The 15,463-nt window shown below is 41.4% G+C and overlaps 1 long non-coding RNA gene across 1 annotated transcript; it reads left to right on the top strand.

Moving 5' to 3' along the window:
- Positions 1 to 11,082: 11,082 nt before the first annotated feature.
- On the top strand, positions 11,083 to 14,855 carry LOC129500634 (uncharacterized). Its single transcript, XR_008662577.1, has 3 exons — positions 11,083 to 11,766; positions 14,305 to 14,418; positions 14,515 to 14,855. It is a non-coding gene; the product is annotated as an uncharacterized LOC129500634 (long non-coding RNA).
- Positions 14,856 to 15,463: the final 608 nt, after the last annotated feature.

The following is a 15,463-nucleotide window of genomic DNA, read 5'->3' as shown; positions in this document are numbered from 1 at the left end:
TTTTTTAGAGAAAATACCTTATTGTATGTGGTATTGTGGTGATTCTATGCTCCATATATTAGTTTGAATTTTCTCAGAAGTAAATTGAGAAACCATTCAAATGGAAAGAATGTATTTTGAAAATGACTCCAAGAGACCGAGGTGGAAAGGTGGGTAGGTAAGACCGCAAAAAGAAAGAAATCAATAAATACTGCCTTACCAAGCAAATTATTACTGTGAGTGATAAGGCCTCATTTCTCTGAGAACCTCCAGGATACTGTACAACCCAACTGTGAGAGTTTTTACCCTGAGGGGCAGGGAGTGAGGAACCTAAACATCAATGCTGTGATGGTTTATTTTATATGTCAACTTAGCAAGGCTAGAGTGCCCAGATGTTGGGTCAAATACCAGTCTAAATGTTGCTATGATGGTATTTTTTCTTTTTTAGATATGAATAACATTTAAATCAGTAGACTGAGTAAAGCAAATTGTCCATAATGTGGGTGGGCCTCATTCAACTGGTTGAAGGTCTTCAGAGAAAAAGACTACCAGCAGACTACCTTTGGACTCAAGCTACAGCATCAACTCTTCCCTGGATTTCCAACGTGCTGGTCTGCTCTCCAGATTTCAGACTTGCCAGACCCATAATCACGTAAGCCAATTTCTGGAAACTCTTTACACACACACACACACACACACACACACATACACCACATACACACACCACACACGTACACACACACACACACACACACACCCTCTTGGTTTTGTTTCTCTGGAGAACCCTGACTAATACAAATACCTTCAGTGTTAGTATTGGGTTGAGGGTTTCTTCAGGCAAAGAAGTACAAGCTTGCAGTGAAATGAGGGGAGAGGATGAGGGCAGGCTGCCAACAGTGGCTGCTACACCCTGCCTCCCTTTACTGATGCCCAAATAATTGGGATGTAGGGATAGTGGCTTCCAGGGGATCAGTGGTGGCTTCCACATGATACCATGTAGAAATGTGGATCCAAGCAAAGAAAAGAAAAGCACTGGAAATTATTTGAAAATGAGGGCAAATATCAAAGTTTTTTTTTTCTTATTTTTAATCCCTGTATAAGAAAATTGATTATCTAATACAAATATAGTACCAATTGCATTGTGGTATCTGGAATATCTGTAGGAATAAAAATATACAACAAAAACTGCATAGACAATGGGAAGCTTGAAATGAAAGCATATGGTTGTGAGGCTCCTATACTATACTTGAATCACTATAATATTTTTGAAGGTAGACACTGATATATTAAAGATGTAAACTGTAATTTTTTTATTAATTTATGATAGTCACAGAGAGAGAGAGAGAAAGAGAGAGAGAGAGGCAGAGACACAGGCAGAGGGAGAAGCAGGCTCCATGCACCGGGAGCCCGACGTGGGATTCGATCCCGGGTCTCCAGGATCACACCCTGGGCCAAAGGCAGGCGCCAAACCGCTGCGCCACCCAGGGATCCCCAAGATGTAAAGTGCAAACCTTAGAGCAATCACTAAAAAAATAAGAGATACACCTTATAAGGCAATGGTAGACAAAACAGAGGTATAAAAAAAATAATACTCAATTCAAGTACAAGAAAGCAGGTAAAGAGCCTGAGGGGGAAAAAGAAGAAGAGATGGGACACATTAAAAAATAGGAAAATACAATGCTGGATTAGAATCATCCAGGGGTCCCTGGGTGGCGCAGCGGTTTGGCGCCTGCCTTTGGCCCAGGGCGCGATCCTGGAGACCCGGGATCAAATCCCACGTCGGGCTCCCGGTGCATGGAGCCTGCTTCTCCCTCTGCCTGTGTCTCTGCCTCTCTCTCTCTCTCTCCCTGTGTGACTATCATAAATAAATAAAAATTAAAAAAAAGAACCATCCAATATTGGCTGTAACATACATATACCTTCTCTATATGGTATATATAGTATATGTATATATGCACACAATAATATAAATATATACATCCTATAATAAACTACACTTCCTCTATTGGCCTTTTGGATGGCTATAATCAAAACAATACACAATAACAAGTGTTGGCATGCATATGGAGAACTCTCATACATTGCTGATGGGCACGTAACATAGGATAGCCCTTTTGAAAAACAGATTGGAAGTTCCTCAAAATATTCGACGTAGAGTTACCATATGACCCACCAATTCCACTCTTAAGTATATCCCCAAGCAAATGAAAACATATGTCCACATCAATACTTGTACACAAATGCTCCTAGCAACATTATTCGTGATAGCCCCAAAGTGAAAAAAATGCAGTTGCCCATCGACCGATGAATGGATAAACAATCTAAGATGTATTCATACAGTGGCATATTATCTGGCAATAAAAAAGAATGAAGTCCTGATACAGGTAATGACAGTATTTACTTTACTTTAGTGCCTTATAAACATGGCGCTAAGTGAAAGAAGCTAGTCACAAATAAGCACATCTTGTAAGATTCCATTTATGCAAAACCTCCAGAATATGCAGATATAAAGACAGAAAGTTGATTAGTGTCTGTGCCAGGCTGGTATGGGATAGAGAATGGGGAGTGACTGTTAAGGGGTTATCAGATCTGGAAGAGGTAACAAAAATGTTCTAAAATTGGACTGTGATGATGTTTGCACAACTCCGTAAATATAGTAAAACCCATTGACTTTTGCACTTGACGTGGATCAAGTATATGGTATGTGAATCATATCTTAATAAAGCTATTTTTCTAAAAAAAAAGGACAGATTGTCAGACTGGTTAAAAAAGCAAGACTCGACTTGATGCTTTCTATAAGAAAACACAATATAAGGATGGCAGGTGGTGAGAGATGAGACAGCAGAGGTAAGCAAGCACAGATGACGTACAACCTTGTATACAGTACTGAAGAGCTGGGATTTTATACACAGGCACCTAGGAATTTCACAAAAAGGCTTTAGGTAGAGCAGTAATGCAATTAGCAGGGCCAGGACTCAGTGCGTAACAAAATTTAGGGAGGCCCCCTCTCTCCTGGCCATGGACTGCCAGCAGCTACCTTTCTGAGGATCCCCTTCGGGGCGATATCCTAAATTCCCCTTCATTCTGGCCCTGGCAATCAGGGACACCCTTTAGAAGCAGCACTCTCAGAATAAGTGGAGAATGGATTAAGAATGAAAAATCAGAGGCAGAGAGATCAGCAAAGATTTATACATTTGCTCTCCACGTTTACGTATTTGCTGTGTGGTAAAGAGAAAGCCTTTTATTGGAGGCTTTCCAATAAAGCCTCCATTTCTCTGTGAAGCTCTGGTTTCAGGGAGCCTATCTTCTGATGCTGGCAGGGGAAGACAGATAACAAAAAAACTTACATTAATAAATAAACTTGGTGACTCTGAGCGTGTGATCAGTGCTAAATAGAGAGCAAAGTAGGATACCGGGATCCCAGTGACTGGTGGAGCTGGGGACAATTTCAGGCCAGACCACGGTGGCCGTTGTAATTTATTGTGCCAACCAAGACAGTCTGAGAGTGGAATGCAGTGCTGATGGTTTCATACAATTTTGGAAATATGTCTTTTTCTAACAAATTTTAAAAGGCAAATACTGTGTTGAAAAATAAAGTAAGTCTTTATAATTATTGTCTGAACTTCTAAAAACAAAATTATTCTTTGAAGTATGTTTATTTACTTTAATCTTAGGCATATCTCTATTTCTGTGTCACTAGTCTTTTTCTAAATACTGTTTTCTTTTTTTATAATAAATTTATTTTTTATTGGTGTTCAATTTGCCAACATATAGAATAACACCCAGTGCTCATCCCGTCAAGTGCCCCCCTCAGTGCCCGTCACCCATTCACCCCCATCCCGCGCCCTCCTCCCCTTCCACCACCCCCAGTTCGTTTCCCAGAGTTAGGAGTCTTCATGTTCTGTCTCCCTTTCTGATATTTCCCACACACTTCTTCTCCCTTCCCTTATATTCCCTTTCACTATTATTTATATTCCCCAAATGAATGAGACATATAATGCTTGTCCTTCTCCGATTGACTTACTTCACTCAGCATAATACCCTCCAGTTCCATCCACGTCGAAGCAAATGGTGGGTATTTGTCATTTCTAATGGCTGAGGAATATTCCATTGTATACATAAACCACATCTTCTTTATCCATTCATCTTTCGATGGACACCGAGGCTCCTTCCACAGTTTGGCTATTGTGGGCATCGCTGCTAGAAACATCAGGGTGCAGGTGTCCCGGCGTTTCATTGCATCTGCATCTTTGGGTTAAATCGCTAACAGTGCAATTGCTGGGTCGTAGGGCAGGTCTATTTTTAACTCTTTGAGGAACCTCCACAGTTTTCCAGAGTGGCTGCACCAGTTCACATTCTCACCAACAGTACAAGAGGGTTCTCTTTTCTCCGCATCCTCTCCAACATTTGTGGTTTCCTGCCTTGTTAATTTCCCCATTCTCACTGGTGTGAGGTGGTATCTCATTGTGGTTTTGATTTGTATTTCCCTGATGGCAAGTGATGCAGAGCATTTTCTCATGTGCATGTTGGCCATGTCTATGTCTTCCTCTGTGAGATTTCTCTTCATGTCTTTTGCCCATTTCATGATTGGATTGTTTGTTTCTTTGCTGTTGAGTTTAATAAGTTCTTTATAGATCTTGGAAACTAGCCCTTTATCTGATACGTCATTTGCAAATATCTTCTCCCATTCTGTAGGTTGTCTTTGAGTTTTGTTGACTGTATCCTTTGCTGTGCAAAAGCTTCTTATCTTGATGAAGTCCCAATAGTTCATTTTTGCTTTTGTTTCTTTTGCTTTCGTGGATGTATCTTGCAAGAAGTTACTGTGGCCGAGTTCAAAAAGGGTGTTGCTTGTGTTCTCCTCTAGGATTTTGATGGAATCTTGTCTCACATTTAGATCTTTCATCCATTTTGAGTTTATCTTTGTGTATGGTGCAAGAGAGTGGTCTAGTTTCATTCTTCTGCATGTGGATGTCCAATTTTCCCAGCACCATTTATTGAAGAGACTGTCTTTCTTCCAGTGCATAGGGTTTCCTCCTTTATCGAATATTAGTTGACCATAAAGTTCAGGGTCCACTTCTGGGTTCTCTATTCTGTTCCATTGATCTATGTCCCTGTTTTTTGTGCCAGTACCACACTGTCTTGATGACCACAGCTTTGTAGTACAACCTGAAATCTGGCATTATGATGCCCCCAGCTATGGTTTTCTTTTTTAAAATTCCCCTGGCTATTCGGGGTCTTTTCTGATTCCACACAAATCTTAAAATAATTTGTTCTAACTCTCTGAAGAAAGTCCATGGCATTTTGATAGGGATTGCATTAAATGTGTAAATTGCCCTGGGTAACATTGACATTTTCACAATATTAATTCTGCCAATCCATGAGCATGGAATATTTTTCTATTTCTTTGTGTCTTCCTCAATTTCTTTCAGAAGTGTTCTATAGGTTTTTTTAAATTATTTATTTATTTATTTATTTGTTTGTTTATTTATTTATTTATTTATTTATTTATTTATTTATGATAGTCACAGAGAGAGAGAGAGAGGCAGAGACACAGGCAGAGGGAGAAGCAGGCTCCATGCACTGGGAGCCCGATGTGGGATTCGATCCCGGGTCTCCAGGATCGCGCCCTGGGCCAAAGGCAGGCGCCAAACTGCTACGCCACCCAGGGATCCCTGTTCTATCGTTTTTAGAGTATAGATCCTTTACCTCTTTGGTTAGGTTTATTCCTAGGTATCTTATGCTTTTGGGTACAGTTGTAAATGGGATTGACTCCTTAATTTCTCTTTCTTCAGTCTCATTGTTAGTTTATAGAAATGCCACTGATTTCTGGGCATTGATTTTGTATCCTGCCATGCTACCAAATTGCTGTATGAGTTCTAGCAATCTTGGGGTGGAGGCTTTTGGGTTTTCTATGTAGAGTATCATGTCATCGGCGAAGAGGGAGAGTTTGACTTCTTCTTTGCCAATTTGAATGCCTTTAATGTCTTTTTGTTGTCTGATTGCTGAGGCTAGGACTTCCAGTACTATGTTGAATAGCAGTGGTGAGAGGGGACATCCCTGTCTTGTTCCTGATCTTAGGGGAAAGGCTCCCAGTGCTTCCCCATTGAGAATGAGATTTGCTGTGGGCTTTTCATAGATGGCTTTTAAGATGTTGAGGAATGTTCCCTCTATCCCTACACTCTGAAGAGTTTTGATCAGGAATGGATGCTGTATTTTGTCAAATGCTTTCTCTGCATCTAATGAGAGGATCATATGGTTCTTGGTTTTTCTCTTGCTGATATGATGAATCACATTGATTGTTTTACGAGTGTTGAACCAGCCTTGCTTCCCTGGAATAAATCCTACTTGGTCATGGTGAATAATTTTCTTAATGTATTGTTGGATCCTATTGGCTAGTATCTTGTTGAGAATTTTTGCATCCATGTTCATCAGGGATATTGGTCTATAATTCTCCTTTTTGGTGGGGTCTTTGTCTGGTTTTTGAATTAAGGTGATGCTGGCCTCATAGAACGAATTTGGAAGTACTCCATCTCTTTCTATCTTTCCAAACAGCTTTAGTAGAATAGGTATGGTTTCTTCTTTAAACGTTTGATAGAATTCCCCTGGGAAGCCATCTGGCCCTGAACTTTTGTGTCTTGGGAGGTTTTTGATGACTGTTTCAATTTCCTCCCTGGTTATTGGCCTGTTCAGGTTTTCTATTTCTTCTGTTCCAGTTTTGGTAGTTTGTGGCTTTCCAGGAATGCATCCATTTCTTCTAGATTGCCTAATTTATTGGCGAATAGCTGTTCATAATATGTTTTTAAAATCGTTTGTATTTCCTTGGTATTGGTAGTGATCTCTCCTTTCTCATTCATGATTTTATTAATTTGAGTCTTCTCTCTCTTCTTTTTAATAAGGCTGGCTAATGGTTTATCTATCTTATTCTTTCAAAGAACGAACTCCTGGTTTTGTTGATCTGTTCCATAGTTCTTCTGGTCTCAATTTCGTTGAGTTCTGCTCAAATCTTTATTAACTCTCTTCTTCTGCTGGGTGTAGGATCTATTTGCTGTTTTTTCTCTAGCTCCTTCAGGTGTAAGGTTAGCTTTTCTATTTGAGTTCTTTCCAGTTTTTGAATTTATTGCGATGTATTTCCCCCTAGGACTGCTTTTGCTGCATCCCAAAGATTTTGAATGGTTGTATCTTCATTCTCATTAGTTTCCATGAATCTTTTTAATTCTTCCTTAATTTCCTGGTTGACCCTTTCATCTTTTAGCAGGATGGTCCTTAACCTCCACGTGTTTGAAGTCATTCCAAACTTCTTGTTGTGATTTAGTTCTAATTTCAAGGCATTGTGGTCTGAGAATATGCAGGGGACGATCCCAATCTTTTGGTATCGGTTCAGACCCGATTTGTGACCCAGTATGTGGTCTATTCTGGAGAAGGTTCCTTGTGCACTTGAGAAGAATGCGTATTCAGTTGAGTTTGGATGTACAGTTCTGTAGATATCTGTGAAATCCATCTGGTCCAGTGTATCATTTAAAGCTCTTGTTTCTTTGAAGATGTTGTGCTTAGAAGACCTATCGAGTGTAGAAAATGCTAGATTGAAGTCACCAAGTAGAAATGCATTATTATCTAAGTATGTCTTAACTTTGGTTATTAATTGATTGATATATTTGGCAGCTCCCACATTCGGGGCATATATATTGAGGATTGTTAAGTCCTCTTGTTGGATAGATCCTTTAAGTATGAGATAGTGTCCCTCTTCATCTGTCACTACAGTCTTCGGGGTAAATTTTAGTTTATCTGATATAAGGATGGCTACCCCTGCTTTCTTTTGAGGACCATTTGAATGGTAAATGGTTCTCCAACCTTTTATTTTCAGGCTGTAGGTGTCCTTCTGTCTAAAATGAGTCTCTTGTAGACAGCAAATAGATGGGTCCTGCTTTTTTATCCAGTCTGAAACCCTGCGCCTTTTGATGGGGTCATTAAGCCCGTTCACATTCAGAGTTACTATTGACAGATATGAGTTTAGTGTCATCATGATATCTATTCAGTCCTTGTTTTTGTGGATTGTTCCACTGGACTTCTTCTTAAAGGGGAATTTTAAGAGTCCCCCTTAAAATTTCTTGCAGAGCTGGTGTGGAGGTCACATATTCTTTCAGCTCCTGCCTGTCTTGGAAGCTCTTTATCTCTCCTTCCATTCTGAATGAGAGCCTTGCTGGATAAAGTATTCTTGGCTGCATGTTCTTCTCATTTAGGACCCTGAAAATATCCTGCCAGCCCTTTCTGGCCTGCCAGGTCTCTGTGGAGAGGTCTGCTGTTACCCTAATACTCCTCCCCTTAAAAGTCAGGGATTTCTTGTCTCTTGCTGCTTTAAGGATCTTCTCTTTATCTTTGGAATTTGCAAGCTTCACTATTAAATGTCGAGGTGTTGAACGGTTTTTATTGATTTTAGGGGGGGATCTCTCTATTTCTTGGATCTGAATGCCTGTTTCCCTTCCCAGATTAGGAAAGTTTTCAGCTAGGATTTGTTCAAATACATATTCTGGACCTCTGTCCCTTTCGGCGCCTTCGGGAACCCCAATTAAACGTAGGTTTTTCTTCCTCAGGCTGTCATTTATTTCCCTTAATCTGTCCTCATGGTCTTTTAATTGTCTCTTTTTTCCACAGTTTCCCTCTTTTCCATCAACTTGTCTTCTATGTCACTCACTCGTTCTTCCCCCTCGTTAACCCTCGTCGTTAGGACTTCTAGTTGGATTGCATCTCATTCAATTGATTTTTAATTTCTGCCTGATTAGATATAAATTCTGCAGTCATGAAGTCTCTTGAGTCCTTTATGCTTTTTTCTAGAGCCACCAGTAGCTGTAGAATAGTGCTTCTGAATTGGCTTTCTGACATTGAAGTGTAATCCAGATTTTGTAACTCTGTGGGAGAGAGGACTGTTTCTGATTCTTTCTTTTGAGGTGAGGTTTTCCTTCTAGTCATTTTGCTCAGTGCAGAGTGGCCAGAAACAAGTTGTATTGGGAAAAGGAGAAAAAGAGAGGAGAGAAAGAAGGAAAGAAAAGAGAAAAAGAAAAAAGAAAAAAGGAAGAAAAAAAGGAAAAAAAGAGAAGAAAAAGAGAAAGAAAAAGAAAGAAAGGGAAAAAAAGGTGGGGGAAGCAATTAGAAATCAAAAAACAAACAAACAACAAACAAACATACAAACAAAAATAAAAACCACGGGGGAGTATCTTCTGAATCTGTAGACTTTAAGTCCCTTGACTTCCCCTGGAACTGGTCCGTCCAGCTGGTCTTCTGGGGGAGGGGCCTGCTGTGCTGATTTTCAGGTGTTAGCACTTGGGGGAGCTGCTCTGCCCCTGCCTGCTGCAGGGCTCAGCGGGGGTTGTTTACCCCGTGAGGCCCCAGGAGGAACAGCCCCAGTGGCTGCGGCAACTCTGGAAGCCTGGATTCAGCCTCCGCAGGAAACTACGGAGCTCTCCGTCTGCAGGGCCTGGAGGCTCCGGGGCGGGGCCGCTGATCTGCTCAGCTCGGGGCAGGAGCGTCCTTGCTGTCCCGGGCCCTCCCGGCCTCTGCCTGTTCCTGGGGAGGCCGGATCCTGGGCTGTGTCCCGGCGCCCTGTGCTCCGGGGCCTGCACTGTGGGATTCGCGCTCCCGCCCCGCAGCCCCCTCCGCGGAGCCGCCCCCCAAGCCCCTCCCAGCTGCTCCGGTCGGTCCCCGCCGTGCGCGCTGCAGCCCTTAGGGAGCTCGGGGCACTCTCCGGGGCGCAGGTGTCTGTTAGTGTCCCAGGGAGCCCGAGGGCATCCCCGCCCTCCTGGGTCCTGCTCCACCTCCCTCCGGGCCCCTTTCCGCCCGGGAAGGTTGGTGCAGCTCCTGCTTTTCCGGGACGGGGCTCTCCTGTCCTTGGGACACTCGCCCCGGCCTCAGCCCGGCTCCTCACAGGGCCCCTCCCCCTCGGAGGCCTTTTGTTCCTTTATTTCTTTTTCCCCATCTTCCTACCTGGATAGAACCTCGAACTCTTCTCACTGTATCATTCCAGCTGGTCTCTCTTTAAATCTCAGGCCGAATTCGTAGATTTTCAGGATGATTTGAAGGTTATCTAGGTAATTTGGTGGGGACAGGTGACTTGGGGACCCTACTCTTCCGCCATCTTGCCCCTCCTCTCCTAAAGATTGTTTTAAAATAGTTTTGGAGATCACTTAAATTGTCTTACTTTATCAATATAAGTGCTTGCTGTGTCTGTCAAATTTGCATTTTGTGGTGAATTAATGTGAAGTCCTTGAAATCTTCAAATATCTCATGTCCATAGATGATCCTATTTTTAACTGAGAAATCTCTCTCATGTTAAATGAAGGATATTTTCAGATTCTATTGTTTTCTCATAGTTGTTGTTGTCCCACATGAAGGATAAAGATAGTTGTTTTTGCAGTGATAACATAAATACAACTTTTGGTTGGAGCATGAATCAGTTTCCTACTTCTGCGGTAACAAAGCACATAAACCTAGCAGCTTGAAGTGCCATAAAGGCATCATCTTATAGTTCTGTCGGTCAGCAGTCTCACTGGGCTAACATCAGCATTGGTACAGCCATATTCCATCTGGACACTTGAGGGGAAAATGAGTTTCCTTGCCTTTTCCAGCTTTGAGAGGCTCTCTGCCTTTCTTGGCCAGAGGCCTCCTCCTTCTTCAAAGCAGGTAGTACAACATCTGTAAATCTCTCTGACTCTTACCCCCATTTCCATCATCAAATCTTTTTCTGTTTTCCCCTAATAAGGACCCTGATGGCACTGAGTCTACCGGGTCATCCAGGGTTATCTCCCCATTTCAAGGTCTATAACCTTAATCATATTTGCTAAGTCCCATTTGCCAGGTAAGGTAACAGATTCACAGGTTTTGGGGACCATTCACAGGACTGGACATGTGTAGGGGGCAGGCATCACACTGCCCACCCCCAAATAACTGTTTCCACCATGTTAAGAAACCTATGAGGCAGAAATGTCCTTGGGAAAGGCTGGGTGTGCACATAGTTCACAGTTTCAGTCTTTCCAGGATAATTACTGAAATCTAAAGTCTTCTCTAGATGGTCATTGCTATCACTTCAACCCTGTGGTGGATGGTAAGTGTTGACATTTTGTATAAGTCGACATTCATCAACTTTTTTGAGAGGTGGAAATGAGGTACTGGATTTTTCATGAAACGTGCACTTTCAGTTTTGTTAATTTACTTGTGAGCTTATCGTTGCTGATAGGGTTTACCTAAAAATAAAAATGTATTGCCAAACATTACAGTGCACACCCAGGTGAAGATTGGACGCATACAATGAATGACACAACTCTAGCAAGAACATGCGATCTTTCTCTCCCTCTTCTACGGTAAGAATGCTCACCAGCTATGGTTTGCACACATTCCTGTATGCTCAGTATAGAACTGCCCATCTTTCTTTTTATTCTGCTGACTAGTGGCCTGGTGGCCTTGTACATCCTACAGCTTGGGACGCAAGATAGACGCCCAGGTACTGGCAGGGGCAACAACCATTGTGACTTCTCCCACCAAAACCTAATAATTGGGAAGTTAGCTGCCTGAGAACACCTTCTTAGGGAGCCCCTACATCAGGGCTTGACACACAGAGGTGTTGGTAAGCTGCTTTTGGAAGGGGTCAGGAAAAAAGTGATCTCTGAAAGTCTTTCAGATTTGATTATGCATTATAATAAGGACTCTCTTCACTGTGCGTGAGCCTCACAGGTTACCAGACAGACTAGCCCATGGCAGAAGCTGACAGAGCAAAATGGAAGCCAACCACACATATCCTAAGTAAGTCTTTGTTTCTACTACCAATAACACTTGGTTAAAAAATTCAAAATCTAATGGACAATTGCTAGATCAAACAGGATGCCAGGACAAAGAGCATGAGTAAGGATGTCCCTGGGCCAAGTGAGGGTTATGGTAAAAAGCCCAGCTAGGTGGCAGGGCTTTCTGAGGAGGTGGTGAGCAGACACTTGAAGAGAAGGCGCCTGTGCACAGTGATCTCAAGGAGAAGGGAACATAGAGTGCAGGTAGAAAGGACTGGAGCCCTGGAGTGGCTGTGGCAGAGGAAATGGGGAAGGCTCATGGGTAGAAATGTAGAGGGTGGAGGAACAGGCACCATCAGATAATGCAGGGTCTGCCTAGAAGGAGATTCAATTTTATTCCAAGTGAGTGGAAAGCCACTGCAGGGGAATGATACACTATGTTTCAGAATGATCGCTCTGGTTATTTTATGGAGAATGGTCACCAAGTGGTGGCAAGAGGAAGTCGTTGCAGTATTTGAGGCAAAATCTGATGTGGCTAGGACCAGTGTGACAAAATGGAGAGAGGGAGAAATGCTCAGACCTGGGATATATTTTTGCAGGTGCATTTCAGAGAATTTGCTTGTGGATCAGATTCAGGTGGGGATAGAGAGGAGATAGACTCCAAGTTTTGTGCCCTGAGATTCTGGAATGGATGGTAGTGCTATTTCCTGGGCTGGGAAAGCCAAAGGTAGGAGCAAGGTTTGCTAGCTTGTTTGTTGTCTTATGGGAGGAAGAAATCTAGGAACTGGTATAAGAATGTGGACAATGACAGTAGACTTGGGCAAATGGGGGTGCTTGACAAAGAAGTGACAGCATTTGCTTCTTATGTGATGTTGAGGAAAAGGCAGAAGGAAATGAGGAAGCTAGAACAATGTCCAAGGTCTGCTCAGGTATCTGGGTGGATAAGTCATAGCACAGGAGCTTATGGTTTATACATCCAAATTTTCACATACTTCTGAGATATCCAGATGGCAAATCCCTAGATGCTTTGCAGATAAAAATATCTGAAGCTCAAGGGCAATATCCTGATGGACTGAAGAAATTTAGGGAGAGTGGGCATATAGATGGGGAGAGGATCATAGAGTTTGTACTCTGAAATGGGGAGAAAGATTGGAACACTGCGGGGAAGGAGGTAGATTCCTGATGGGGCTTGAGAAAGGCCTTGTGAGATAATGTAAGGCTGCCTCTGGCTTAGAAAGAGCAAAATGGAAAGAGGGAGAGAAAGAGAGAGAGAGCGCCTGTGAGATGGATGGAAGGAGGAAGAGATAATTGGGAACAATTGTGATTATTTTAGCATTTTGCTTAAGGCTGGCCTTCAAGTAGAGACGATGAATGGCACTGATTTATCAGTGCTTTTCAAACTGTTCTTTGTCCTCCCCCAGACCTACTGATTTAGAATCTTCTGGAGTAGAGCAGGGAATAGGCAGTTTATATCACTGGTAGATACTAAAGCTTGTGAATAATAGTGCCAAAGTTTAGGATGTCAATGAAGGTCTCAGGTCCTGACACAAATTTATTGAGTTGTTCATGCCTTACACATGCTACAGGCTCTGTGCTGTTGACTCACAGATAGACTTGTTTTTTGATCTCATCACAAAAGTCTGCATCTTAGTCCAGTGAGCCCTGAACTTGTCTGATCATGAGAATCATCTGGGACCCTTGTTAAAAACACACATTTCCAAGCCAATTCCCTAGAAATTCTGATTCAATGATGTCTGGATCTGTGCATTTAACAAGTTGTCCCCAGGCGATGCTCATAATCCAGCGAGGTTGGGAAACATTGCTTTAGTCAAAGTATTTTTTGTCTTGTATGTGAAAATCTAGGAGCAGATCAGAAGCAAAGGGCAAACAAACCCCCAGCTGAAGAAGCAAAATAATACTCAAAGTCTTCCAGATGTTTCCCTGTTTATGAAGTGAATTCTGGTTTCATTAGCTGCCTTGCTTTCATTTATGCCTCTGGTTGACTCAAGCATTGAGATGATAAAGTACTCTGTAGAAACACTGATGAGAATTGTTACTTAGATTATCCAACAAATAAACGGGCAAACAAGAAGACACAGAGAGGTGAGAGGAGCAAGGAAAGTAAGAAATTCCAAACTCATTTCATTAAAGAGCAAGTAGAAGGGATTTTATGAGCTGAACATGATGTCAAAGTTACTCTGCTCCATACAGTTCCTTCCTTATTTCCATTTGCCAAGTCATTTCTCAGTTTTCTTACAGATACATCATTTCATTAATTTATAATCCGTCACCAAGTCACACTAACATAAAGAAATCTACTAACCTTCCTCAAATCTACAGTGTTTTGCTCCAAACTTCCTCCTCCTTGATGAACATGCATTTGGGAGTTGGTTAATGTACGCATCTCCTATTGGATATACTCCCAATTCAGATAGCAAATCGTCAGCTAACAGGTTTGAGTAGCAAGAGAGGTGGCTTTTTCTGAGCCAATTTGGAGACCAAGCAGCAGTTCTTTGAGTGACAAGGAATTTATTCAAAAATTTCTTCTACTTTTTTTTAGCTACTGAGTTCAGATGGAGAGAATTTGGAGACCAAGGGTGGAAGGAGCAAGGGATTACCATAACTGACCATCACTGAAGAATATAGTGACATGGTGTCAAGCATTGTGCATAAGGTACATATTTGAGACCTGAGTTGAACTTATTAGTTGTCAAATATTTGAGAAAACATCAAAATATCATTATTTCTAAAACACCCCATTTTTTTCTAGTTGCAGCTGAAAACAACCCTTTGGATTGTTTTAAACATGGATGAACATGGATGGAAACCATAGACACTTGGCAAACTATGGCTTCAGGCACTGTCCCCATGGCACTTACACCAAGCACAACATGGAGACCTTGTGACCCTCGATTTTGACTGTGTTTGAAGACCACATCAATGGGTCCTTCTTGCAAACTAATCATAGGCTTGGAATTCTGTGGTGTTTCTTCTTCATCTTCTCCTTTAAAATATCCTTAACCTTTTCCCCCTTCAATATAGTGTTGATTATACATGCCCAGCTCTGATATACAATATTTTTTATTTTTAAAATAAAAATTGAGGAGGCGAGTTGGCAATTTATTTTTGATAAATAATGTAACATATACAGTGGAATAATATTCAGTGAGAATGACAATGTAGATATTTATTTACTAACATGACAATTATTGAATGCATATTATATGAAAATAACCTACTTTAAACCAATAATGGATTTATTATTAACATACATATTCATTCATATTGAATATTTTCAAATACCTTTGCCTACTGTTAATACCTAACTTATCTAGGTGGTGAGACTGTGGACATTGTACATTTTCTTTCTCTTTCATTTTTAAATTTATGATGTTGAACTTTGCTATAATTGTTTATGAAGAAAAATATTTGTATTTAAAGGTTAAAAGGAGCACTTACCTGGATTAACTTTGTATTTTGGTATCTAGGAAAATAGGAAAATAATGATGATGAGGTAGTGAACTCTCTCTGTTCTATCTTTGAGTCACAATATGTACAGGAAAAATCTGAAAGGCTCACATGCTCAGTATTCATATTACCACCTACATGTTGAGCTGGTCTTGAAGTGCGATATTGTAGGAGATAACCAAAGATGTGCAACATAATTTTCTTCCTATGTAGTTGTCTGTTTGGGAATTAATAAATTTATAATCATTTCC

The sequence above is a fragment of the Nyctereutes procyonoides genome, unplaced genomic scaffold, assembly GCF_905146905.1.
Source record: "Nyctereutes procyonoides isolate TBG_1078 unplaced genomic scaffold, NYPRO_anot_genome, whole genome shotgun sequence".
Lineage (NCBI taxonomy): Eukaryota > Metazoa > Chordata > Mammalia > Carnivora > Canidae > Nyctereutes > Nyctereutes procyonoides.
The sequence above is the reverse complement of the archived record's forward strand: the minus strand, read 5'-3'. Positions and strand labels throughout refer to the sequence as shown.